This window comes from Callorhinus ursinus, unplaced genomic scaffold, assembly GCF_003265705.2.
Source record: "Callorhinus ursinus isolate GAN/ISIS: 27379988/994484 unplaced genomic scaffold, GSC_fseal_2.0 scaffold45, whole genome shotgun sequence".
Taxonomy (NCBI): domain Eukaryota; kingdom Metazoa; phylum Chordata; class Mammalia; order Carnivora; family Otariidae; genus Callorhinus; species Callorhinus ursinus.
The window spans coordinates 4,150,243-4,162,197 of NW_027397107.1; positions in this window are offsets into that span (position 1 = coordinate 4,150,243).

The window sequence follows — 11,955 nt, forward strand, 5'->3', positions numbered from 1 at the left end:
CAGCACTTAGTGTTTTAATCAACCCCCCAGCAGAGTCCATTGGACCCTGTTGGACGGCCCATCATCTTGCTGTGCTGGATAGGAATTCGACTGACTGTGTGTGGTCAAGCTCTGGGTGGGCTCCAGGGGCCCCCGGGGCAGGACTGGGTGACTGGAGGCAGCAGGAGCTGGTCTGAGGCCGCTCATAGCCCATCCACGGCGCTCGGCCCCTGAGTGCCTTTGAACTGGGACCACCCTTCTTCTCTAGGGTGGGGATCTAGGAGAGGACCCTATGTTGGGACTGGACAACTAAGAAAGAAATCACACAGGCCCATGAGGGAGAGGCCACTCACACTGGCTGAGCCGTGGCCTTAGCACCTCTGGCCTCTCTCCGTGCCTGCTAAGGAAAGGACCAGAGCCATAAAGCTCTCCTCTCTTACTGAGTTTCTCAGCGGGGCCAGGGAAGGTCTGGGCACCCTGCATGTGGCAAGATGGTTTGAATCCCTGGCCACGGGCATTTCTAAATGCCTTTCGGGGTGGTGGAGGATTTGGTGCCTCCTTACCCCCCTTGCCTGCTTTGGGAACCACCAAGAGAACATCTCCTTCTAGAAAGAATTTCTAGAATTTCTCCCTGGGGAATTTGGATGAACAATAAAACAGCCTGAGGAGGCAGGTGGGACACACACAGATGTGGCCCGGGCCCTGGGATGAATCCTGCCATTGGGACCATGTCTCTGAGCAGAGAGCTCTTATTGGGATGAGGGAGGGAAGGTCAGTCGTCTGGAGCACCAAGGCACCTTGTGGCAGGGGCGGGGAGGGGGGCACGGGGGTCCTGCAGGCTGAGGGGGGTGGCTCTGCTTGAGCATACTGGGCTCGTGGCAGACAAAGTGGAAAGCATGGGCAGCCCTCTTGGGGACTTGAGATAGGGTGCTGTTGGCCCGCCCTTTCCCCAGAACCCCCCAGATAGCTTTCAGGGCAATCGGGAGACCAGAGAGCTGGGCTGGCCACGATTCGGCCCCGTGGCCCAGCAGTGGCTCAAGGGGGTTCTTCTCAGGCCAGGTGAGACCACCTGTCCCTCAGGTGGGGCCTGGGGCTGCCTGGGAGCAGTGCCTCCTGGGATTCCAAGACCTCCGCTTGGGTCTTCTGATGCCTGCCACCCCTGTGTGTTGGGTGGCTTACGGATCTGGAAGGAGCCTTCTTGACTGACTGGAGCACACTCAGGTGGCATACACATAGGAAGGTAGAGTGGCCACAGCCGTTTGTGAGTTCCGCAGCTGGGGCACTGGGAAACACTGCAGAGGTAGTGCCATGACTGGTGGGCTACCGTGTCCCTCTGTGGTCAGGACCCATGATCCCTGCTCACCCGTCCCTGGGGGGTTTGGCCAGCACCTTGCCAGGGGGTAGGATCCACGGTGTGGCGTCGGGTGTTGCAGCCCAGGAGCCAAGAGCAGGAGAGGCGCTCCTAAGGGAGGATGGGTTCAGCGGGGAAAGCACCATAGCTGTAGGAAAGCACTGGCCTTTCACTTCCTTCTGCTTTTCTCTGAAGATCTTAGTGCTTCTTCATGGACTTTGTTTAAAAAAAAAAAAAATTGGCCCCGGGGGCAACCTGGAGGGTCTGTGAAGAGACTACCCCATCTGACAGCCCCTGGCACCGTGAGGGTGGGCTCCACAGAATGAATATGACCCACTGCATTCATCCCACTTTCCGCCTGAGCCAGTTTCATGCCCTCACTTACGGGGACCGCCAGCCGCACCGATGTCCTTCGGTTGTCCGCATTGACGCGAGCGTGGGCAGCACATCTGCCTGGCACTCGTGTACCCGTCGGCCAGGCCATGCTGCTGGACCGGCTAGAGCCAGGACCGCTTCCTTGCCAGGTCATGTCTCCTGATGTTGACATGTCTGGGGCTGGCCGCCTGAACAGGGATTAGCTTTTTTCCTGCATCTGTGAAACTGGGGCCCAAAGGAGGTGAGGTGAACCGTGGAACCCCTTTATCATAATGGGCCTTAAAAATAATGTTCCTTCTGGGGTGCCTGGGTGGCTCAGTCAATTAGGTGGCCGACTCTTGATTTCGGCTCAGGTCATGATCTCAGGGTCCTGGGATCGAGCCCCGCAGTGGGCTCCCCGTTTAGCAGGGAATCTGCTTCTCCCTCTGCCTCTGCCCCTCCCCCTGCTCATGCGTGCTCACTGTCTCTCTCAAGTAAATAAATCTTTAAACATAATAATGTTCCTTCTAAGTAAAGACCCAACTGGGTGCATCACAAAATTGAGAGGGATGAGGGGAGAATTCTCGCTAGTGCCCAGGGAATGTAACCCCCAAGTGACAGGTTGGGACAGTGTGGTCACGCCTTGAAGGGAGAGCGAGCCAGCATCCACAGAGACCTGGAGCTTGGGTGGCCCGTGAGTCCCACACGGTCCTGCGTGCTGTCACATTAGACTCAGGTGGGCGAGAGCGTTGGGCAGAGTCATTCCCCACTTTGCAGACAGGAAGCAGAGACAGTGACATGCCCATCACCCAGCAGCCTCATGGGCTCCCCATCCGGCTCTTCCGGACTTCGGTCCGGGGTCATTCTGGGAGCCATGCCACTGCTCTCCCTTTGTGACCTTTGTGTGCCAAGATGAAAGTTCTCTGGGATCCTGTTGAGAGCACACTGCAGTTATATTATTTTAATATGTGTCCACAGCGGGTGGTGATTTATAAATGAGCGAACTAGAATTACATTACGTTCATTACAGACAGTAGGCTCCATTTTTGAATGTCTCCAGCTTTGCAAGGACCTTTCTGAGAGTGTGTTGGTTAAAATGCTGTCCGTGCTCTGAGAGGCCAGATCCACGAAACACAACCGTTGCAAGTTCTTCGTTGATGGCTTGCTTTAGTGGCGGTTTGTCCAAAGACAAACTGAGATGGCAGAGTGGTAAGCCGAGTTCCGGCTGGGAGGTTGTCTGACCGCTGCCCACCCCCTGCCCAGACCGGAGCCAGCCCTGGGGAAGGAGCAGGCCAGCCCTGTGGTTAGAGCAGGTTGAGTGGGACCTGACTTGACCCCCAGGAGGACTGTCCAGGTGGGCAGTGGTCTCCAGCCTGCAGGCTCCCCGTGGACTTCTCCAGACTCGGGCAGCCCACGAGCTCCGCCTTGAGGATGGTGGTGCCCGACGGTCATGTACTGTATTTGGCATGAAGCATCGAGGCAGGGGTAGAACAGAATATAGTTCAGGTGCTCCCTGGAAACACTGCTGTCCGCCCATTCTAAAGGACTACTTCTCTCTAGAAGTTAGGGGCAGTGTTGGATGAGAACCAGCCACCGGGCATGCCAGGGACCGTACTGGGGCCCCTGCCACGTCACCAGGTGCACGCTTAGAAGGAAGGCAGCCGTGAGGAGGCTTTAGCATAGGTGTTCAAAAGGGGCTGCCCTTTAAGATGGAGACAGCCATGCTCTCTGCTCATCACTGAAACTGGGTTGCTTGTGCCATTGGTCCTTCTAAAAGTTACGACTCTTTTATTTCCTTGAAATGCCACTAGATTTTTGAAGCGCTGACAATTTAAACTAGAAGCTTGCAAATCAATAAACTAGAAGCTTGCAAATCAATGTCCGTATATATTTTTAAATGATATGCATGGTTTAAAAGGAGCCTAATTCTGAGTACATGGTTTCTCCAAAAGAAACATGTTTGGGGGGTGGTGGGGGTGGCATCATGGAGAGGGAATCCTGTACAGAAATGTGTGTTCTTTACATGTCTTTTCCATACACCTGTCTCAAGGAGATGGGCTTTTCCTCTTTAAACACCAGTCAGGCAAGAAGGAGACTTTGGTAATAATTTGGCAACTGTATGGAATGTTCTAGTGAACTTAGGAGTGTGCGTGTGTGCACCTGTGTGTGTGTGTGTGTGTGTGTGTGTGTGTGTTGGAAAAAGTGGGAGAAACTATAAGGAACGGTTTTAAATAAAAAATATATATACCTAAGAGCAGTCTTTAATAATCCTGGTGGTGGTGCTATATGTTCTGGAATCTGTTTCTGAGGAGATAAGTTTGTGGGTCTTTTGTTTCGAGTGGAATTGTACAGTGCCCTACTCTTTTTGATGATGCAGAGCCTTGTGAAAAGTGGTCCCCCAGGCCACACAGACCCCTGGTGCACCTGGCAGGAGGCCGGACTGTGGGACATTTTGGCAGATGATTGACAGGTCTGATGATATACAGCTGTGGGGAATGTGTTACTGTTTTTACAGTTTTACTGTTTTTCCTTCATGCCTCTTGTACCGCTTTGAATATAAAGTCCTGACTTCAGATAAATTGTTGTAGCAATGTCTTGTGATAAAATAGCCCATTAGGCATTTCTTATATCAAATGTAAGAGTTTAATGATTAGTGCAAGGTGGTCAAGTGGACTGTCCCAGGAGTTCTAGGATGTGGTTTTTTTTTCCCTTTTTGAATGCATTTTTAGTTCCTAAATAACATACGCATTTTTCAAAAAAAAACTACAGATGAGTGAAAAGAAAAAAATCACCTGCTATTAGACCATCTGATTATAACCACTGTTAACATTTTAATATATATTTTTTCAGACTTTTTCCTATGCATCTGTATTCATTTCATTACTTTTTCATGAAATACAATTATGTTACACATAACTGTTTTATAACTTTTTTCCCTTGTGACATTATATCATGATTATATATCACTCAAGATGTGAATTCTACCATTTTTAACATCTGTATAGGTTGTCCTGTGGATACTTGGATGGTTCCCGATTTTTTATGGTCATGGTCAAGGATATGATGAAATCCTTTGTTCTAACATCTTTTTAAACTTTTCAGAAGATTTACTGACGATCACTTCTAAAATTGGACTTGCTAGGTCAGAAGTGTGGTGGGTAATGCACATGCTACTCCGTGGATGTCTCCTTCTGTCCTTCCTGGGCACACGGGAGACTCCGCTCCAGCCCTCTCATTTGAAGTTCTGCAGGGTCCCGTGACATTCGGGCCAATGAAACCAGAGCAGAAGAGACCTGAGAAACTCCCAGGCCGAGACTGTGAGATACCCATGACCCCGTTCTCCAGGCTTTTGCACGCTTGCCTCCGCATGGGGTGATGTCCCGGCCTGGGGGCTTCTGTCAGCTGGGGTCCTTGAGGGACGGCAGAAGAACCCCCTTCTCCCCTCACGACCCCCACCCCCCTCCCCACCTGCACAGACATGGAGTGTGGGGTCAACAGTAAGCCTCAGACATCACGTCACTGGGATTTCAGGGTTAGTTTGTCACTGCAGTGTAACATGTCCTATTCTGACTAACAGAAAAGGGTACACATATTTTTAGGACTTTTAATATATATTGCCTCAAATTGCCTTCCAGCAAGGTGATTCCAAATTATATTCCCACCAGCAATGTGTGAGAATGTACTACTCCGCCTTTAATCCTGGTGTTACCGTGGGGGCTGGGGGCTAGTTTTGGTATGCATTGTTTGATTCAAGTGTGACCCTCACTAACAAAAATATTGATTGGACAATATTCTTTTGTAATTTACCTATTCATCTCCTCTGACCACTTTTCTCATAAGATGTGTAGCTGTCTCTTATTTCTAAGAAGTTCTTCCTTTCCCCATAAATACCTTAAAAAAAATTATGTATCGCTTTTTAAAATGTTTAGACATTTAAACATCTTTTTTTCTTTTTATCCAAATCTATCTTTTCCTTCATGCCTGCTACCTTTGCTGGCTTATGAAGATCTTTTGGATTCTAATTCCAGTATTGTATAAATAGTCACCGGGATTTTATCCTTACACTTTGTTTTTCAGCAGTTAAATCTATGGTGAGTGGGGGTTGGGTGAAAGAGTCGAAGGGGATTAAGAGCACACGTACCATGATGAGCACTGGGTGAGATGTAGGATTGTTTGACCACTCTATTGTACACCTGAAACTAACATCACACTGTATTAATTATACTGGAATTTAAAAAATAAACAGGCCAATAAATAAATAATAAAAATAAAATGAAAAAAAATGTTAAATCTATGATCCATCTGGAATTTTTTTCTAAATTGGGAAATCTGTCCTTTCTCTACAGATATGAAATTCCATTTTTACTGTATACCCAAGCCTTCTATATCATTAAGTGTGCTTCTGAGCTCTCTGTGGGGCATGCTCTGCCACACTGTTCCACACTGTTAGCTGTCACACATTTAGACTACACGTCTCCATTAATTAAACGTTTTCAAAAAAATTTTAGTACTTTTTGTATATTACGATTTCTAAAAGAAATTTGGGATCATTTTGTAATGTTTAGAAGAATTGGAAATTGGATCATGTAAAAATGTATAGCTTACTCCTATAATTCTTCAGAGAGAAGTAACATCTTTATAATATTTCAACTTTGATTTCAGTAAATTTATAAAATATTAGGTTCCCCAGTATATTTTTTCTAGTAGCTGTGCTTCCTATTGTAAATGAGCTCTCTTGTTTATTGTATTTTCCAACTGTTTATTGTTCATATAAAGCACTACTTTTTTTCTAAGTGAAAATTAGACTCACTGATTTTTATTTAAAGTATTATATAAGAGCTGAGTCAATGTACACGTTAGGGGAAAACATAGAGACTGAAAGTGCCCCATAATGAAAATCCCTCTGCCCTAAGATAGTCAACAGTTGGTGCGTATTCCTCACATTTGTTTTCCTAAAAATGTTTTTCTCTTTTATCCTTCTGACCATATGCCACAGCTCCTCCAGTAGTTGCATTTTTTATTTGGTAATAGATCTTGGGTGTCTTCCTGGGTCAGTACACATCAATCTACCTCATTCTTAACTCTGCATAGAGAGCAGTGTGTGTGTAACTGATTTATTTAACATGGCAATTGGTTCATTTTGTAACTAGCCAATTCCTGAGTTTTCTTTTCTTCTAATGGTTTTGTTGTTATTAATTCTTTTGCCTCTCTCAGGTAGACAGTGGTTCTGGGTGGTAATGATAATTTTACCTCCATATTTTTTTTACCTCCATATTTTTAATGATCTTATTTTACTTCCTTATCACAGTGGCCACTTTTGGAAGAATGTTAAGTAACACATATATAATTGTGCCAGTCTTGTACATTCTTTATATATGTATTTTTTACTTAGCAAGAATACTTCTAGTGTTTCTCTAAAAGTATAAATTTTACTCTTAGTGTAAGATATTCTTAATATTTCAATTTATATGTTAAAATGATGTCTGTAGTTTGCTGAAAGCTTTATCAGTAATAGATGTTAGAATTTTATTAAATTCCTTTTTTCACATCTGTCAAGATGATCAAATGCTTTTTATCATGACCTAAGATGAATCATTTTCATAGACTTGCTAATGTCTAAGCCCTCTCTGCATTTCTAGAAAAACCTGGTTGAGTCACAGTATAGTATTCTTCTAATATAGATCTCCACTCAATGTTAACAGTGGTTATTTATGGTGGGTTAGTTTATGGTAGATTTTTATTTTGTGTTTTTATCTGTATTTTCTGATTTTTCCACAAGTCTCGTGTATTACTTGTATAATAAGAGCTTTAAAATAAGAAAAATATTCTGAATTTGGCTTGCTCATATCTTAGAATTTTTCATATGTTAAGATGGATCGTTGTGTAATTTCTTGTCCCGCTTTGTCAGGTACTGGTGTTGGGTTTATGTTAACGTCTTTAAAAAAAAAAAAAAAAGACAAAAACTTGGGGAGCTCTTGCTCTCTTTTTTTCTATGCCCTGGAAACATAATAAATAATATATAGAATTTTTTGCTCCTTCAAGTTTCTATAATCTGTGTAAAACTGTCCAAGTCTAGTGCCTTTTTAGGAAATAATTCTTTGACACCTTTTTAAAATGTTTCCTAGGCTCATTGGTCTCTTCAAGCTCTCTTCCTGTTCTGTGAATTTGGAGCCATTTAAGTTTATTAATAAAGATTCTGTTAAGATTTTCAGATTTGCCAGCGTAGAGTTTTCTCCTTTCTCATTCATAACGCTGCGTGCCTGTGCTTTCCCTTTATTCTGATTAGTTTTCCCAGAATTAGTCTATTTTATCAGTCTTTTCAAAGAACTTATATCCTAATTTACTCTTTCACCGTTTTATGATTTTTTTGTTAGTTTTTAGTATTTCTTTAATTTTTTTTTCACCTTCTCGAGGTGAATGCCATTTTAAGTTTTACTTATTTAATGATGGATGCAGTTACTAGCAATTGTAAGGCTGTGACTTCTCTTCTGAATACTTCTTTGTCCATATCCCTCAGATTTTTAAGTAGATTGATCTAAGTTATAAATAATTTGTAATTTCAGATTTAACTTCATTTTCACTGGAGAGTTATTTGAAATTATTTTTTAAAATTTCCAGGTATTTTGATATTTGCTATTGTTTTTAACATTTGTTACACATTTTGAGCTTAACTGCCTTGCTGTCAAAGAGGGTATGGCCTGTACACTTTCTGCATTTTGGAGCTTACCGCTAGCTTCTTGGGACCTAACAACTTGTCACTTTTAATAAATATTCCCAGGATATGCATTGCTACAATGCCTAAAAAGAAAAAAAAAAGTATTCCCAGGAAACTGGAAAAAAAGATGTATTCTCTGAAGGGAACAAAATTCAGTCTCTCTGTATTAATTTGACCTTATTAATTATAATATTATGGACCATTAATTTTTACTTATCTGATCCATTAAAGACTAAGGAAAGTGTGTGAGTCTCCCACTACTGTTGAATTTCTGTCTGTTTCTCTTGTGTTTCTAATGGTTTTTGCTTTATGTGTTTTAGTATGGTGTTGTTTGGCAAATTATCTTTTTATATTTAAGGCAAAAATATGTCCCTTTGAAGACTTGTATACCTTTGTGAATGTTACCTGATTTTGTTGTAACAGTTGTTTATGTAGAAATATATAGTTCAGTAAAATGTTTGTGTCTATTTTTAAGTCAACAAAAATCTTTCAGGATTTCAAAAATCCTTTGTGTCTTAAGGTATTTTGGAAGCTCTTGATCTCCCCAAGGGTAGGTTAATGTACTCTGGGGTCGCTTCCTGAGCCGAGGGAAGGATGGCAGTGTGGGTTGAGGTCCATGTGCTTTTGGTGGAACAGAATGAGAGTTTTTGAGTATGCCAACATTTCCAGTTCCTGCTTTGAGGCAACCCCATGCTTGGGTATGCTTAGGGAACACCTGCCCTTCAGCTGGTGACATTTTGCCTTGATGGGGCCAATACCAGAGCTATTCTCAACCCAAGAGGCATGTTTCTTCTGCAGGTCTAACGTTCTAAGCAGAAGGCAGCAGAGTATATGCTTGTGTTCCTGGCTGTTGTGGGGAAAGTTAATCTCAGAGACTCGTTCTACAAGAAAAGATTTTTCCAGAGCCGTTTGAACAGATACTCACATGACAAAGTGCGTCAGGCAGAGAACCAACTCTTCCCAAACACATATAGGAGGTGTGAATCTCAACCCACGGCTCAGGAGTGGAAGAAATAAGACCTTCTCTCTTTACCCCTCATTCAAGTTAATTTCTGTTTTGAGTTCCCATTCTTCCGGGCCCATGCAATTTGGTCTTGGTCAATTCTGGGGCCCCGTTCTCTGCAGTGTGAGTCTTCAGAGGTTCTGGGGGGGCTTACGTATCTTTCAAGGTCTTGGGAGGAGAGGTCTAGTGCCTGCCGAGGTGTCCTCTGTTCCTGCCCCTGCCCTGCTCTGTCTCCCACTCCACTCCCTCTGTGTCCTGCTCGCGTGCTTGGGAGTACGAGAACTTCTCAGATGTTCCTGTGCTCCGGAGATCTCTCTGCGGCCGTCCTGTTTGACAGCAAAGGTTTCAGGTGGAGGGTGACTGAACTTGAAGGGACTGCTGGATAGGCCAGCTGCGTTGGCGCAGGAGCTCGCTGCAGCATGAAAGTGGTTCTGTGGCCGCCAATGCCTGCTTGTTGGCTGCAGGCCCTCAGCCACCTTGTGGGTTAGCCTGTGACCCTGCCCACTTTGAGAGCCACCTCCCCGAGGGGCCTCCTCACACCACATCGGGTCCTGCCTTTTACCTCTCCAGGGCATTTGGCCATGTTGACCTGGCTCTTGAAATAATCCTCCCAAGACTCTGAAGTTTTCCTTCCCAGTCCTGTCTTACCTCTGACTACCCCTCCACTCCTCCTCCTGCTTTGGAGTGTTGGAGTCTCCAAGGATCCGGCCTGGGCCACCTTCCCTTGACACTCTGTCCCCCAACTGTCTCAGGAGCTCCACGGTTGATTCCATCAGCAGCTGCCCGTGCCCCCAGCTTGGGTCTCAATGCCACCCCCCCCCCCCCGCCCCGCAGTTCAGCTCCCATCCTCCGGTGCCGCCGCCCTCTCCCCCACGCTGGCCCATCTTTGCTGCCTGTGCAGCGACTCGTGATGTCGGGGTCCTCCCTCGGGCTGTCCAGTCTCTTCACCCCTGCCACACTTGGCAGATAGACCAACCCTGCCTGCTCCTGGCCTCCATTGTCCCGGAGCTCCTCCACCCTCTGGTTCCTCTTATGTGAAGCTGCCCGGAGGCCTCTTCCCAAGGCCGGACACCTCAGGTTCTAGCCGCGCCCCCCCACTCCCACAAGGCCTCCCAGGGCCCCTCCCCACCTGCCCGGCCTTGCTGTTCTCCTGCTGCTCAACCTCCCCTGGATGGAACCCTTCCGCTCTGCCGGCCTGGGAACGCAAAGGTGAGATTCCCAGAGCTTCCACGGGGTGTGCACCTCCAGGGGCGAGGTGAGACGGTATGTTCCGGTGCTAATGGAAGGCAGCTGCTGGGGAGTCTGTGGGTCCCAGAACGGGGGCCAGAGCACAGCCAGCTTCTCCACAACTGGGGGACCCCAGGCCACTCGGAAGATCCTCAGACCTGTGAGACGTCAGGCTTCAGGGCCCCTGCCCTGGGAAGGAGCCCGCAGTGACCCTAAGTATGCCTGCCTCACGCCTCCCTCACCACAGCCCCAAGGTTGGGGTCTGCCTGGGTGTGCCGGTGGCCTTCAAAGGGGGGGTCTGCAGACCAGATGCTTCGGGGCTACCTGGGGTTTCCAGGCCATCCCAGAAAAACTTCCCGGATTAGCACCTGCAGACTGGGCCTGGCCGTGTGCATTCTAGCAAGCTCCTTGTGCTGGACAGGACGGTGGCTCCCCAAAGCTGCCCACGTCCCAATTCCTGGAACCTGGGAATTCATGACCTTATGTGGCAGCAGGAACCTTGCAGCTGGGACTCAGGTTACAGAACTCCAGGTGGGGAGATGATCCTGGATTATCTGGGGTGGGGGGGGTCCCAGTCTAATCACATGAGTTCTTCAACACAGAGCACTTTCCTGGCTGGGGTCAGAAAGAGACACGATGGTGGAAGGAGAGCCCGAGAGATGAGTGACCGCTGGCTTCGGAGAGAAACGAAGACCCCCGCCAGTGAACGCAGGTGGCCTCTAGAAACGGGAAGAGGCAGGGAAACGGCCTCTCCTCTCGAGCCTCCGGAAAGGACCACGGCCCCGCTGACACCCTGAGGTCAGCGCCGTGGGGCCCGCGCGGACTTGGGACCTACAGAACGGTAAGACCATCCGTGTGAAGTCTCCGGGTTTGTGGCGGTTTGTTACGGCCGCAGCAGAAAACCAATACACTCCTCCCGTGAGTTTACGTAGTTAAGAATCGCGAGGCTCTGCTGTGTAAGTTCAGTCGCCTACGTGGTTTCGTGTGGGTGGTCGTGAACGGAAGACCCCTCGATCCTAGCACCAGCTACCGCGTGCTTGAGCCCCCTGCTCAGAGTCTGGAGAGGGAGCGAACGAACGCGTGAACAGGGAAGCCCGATTGGCTCAGCTCCTCTTTTTTCCCCTGCAGGACACCCCCAAGGATGCTGCCCGTGTGGACTGCTATCGTGGACCAGCCTTGGCCAGAGGGCCCATCCCAGGTAGAAAACATGGCCTCGGTGGGCTGCGCTTGTGGGCCAGGGCTGCGGGTGGGGAGGCAGCGTGAGTGGTGTCAGGGACGAGGCGCCGTGGCCCGAGGGGAGGGCCAGGGAGACCCATGGGGCTGACA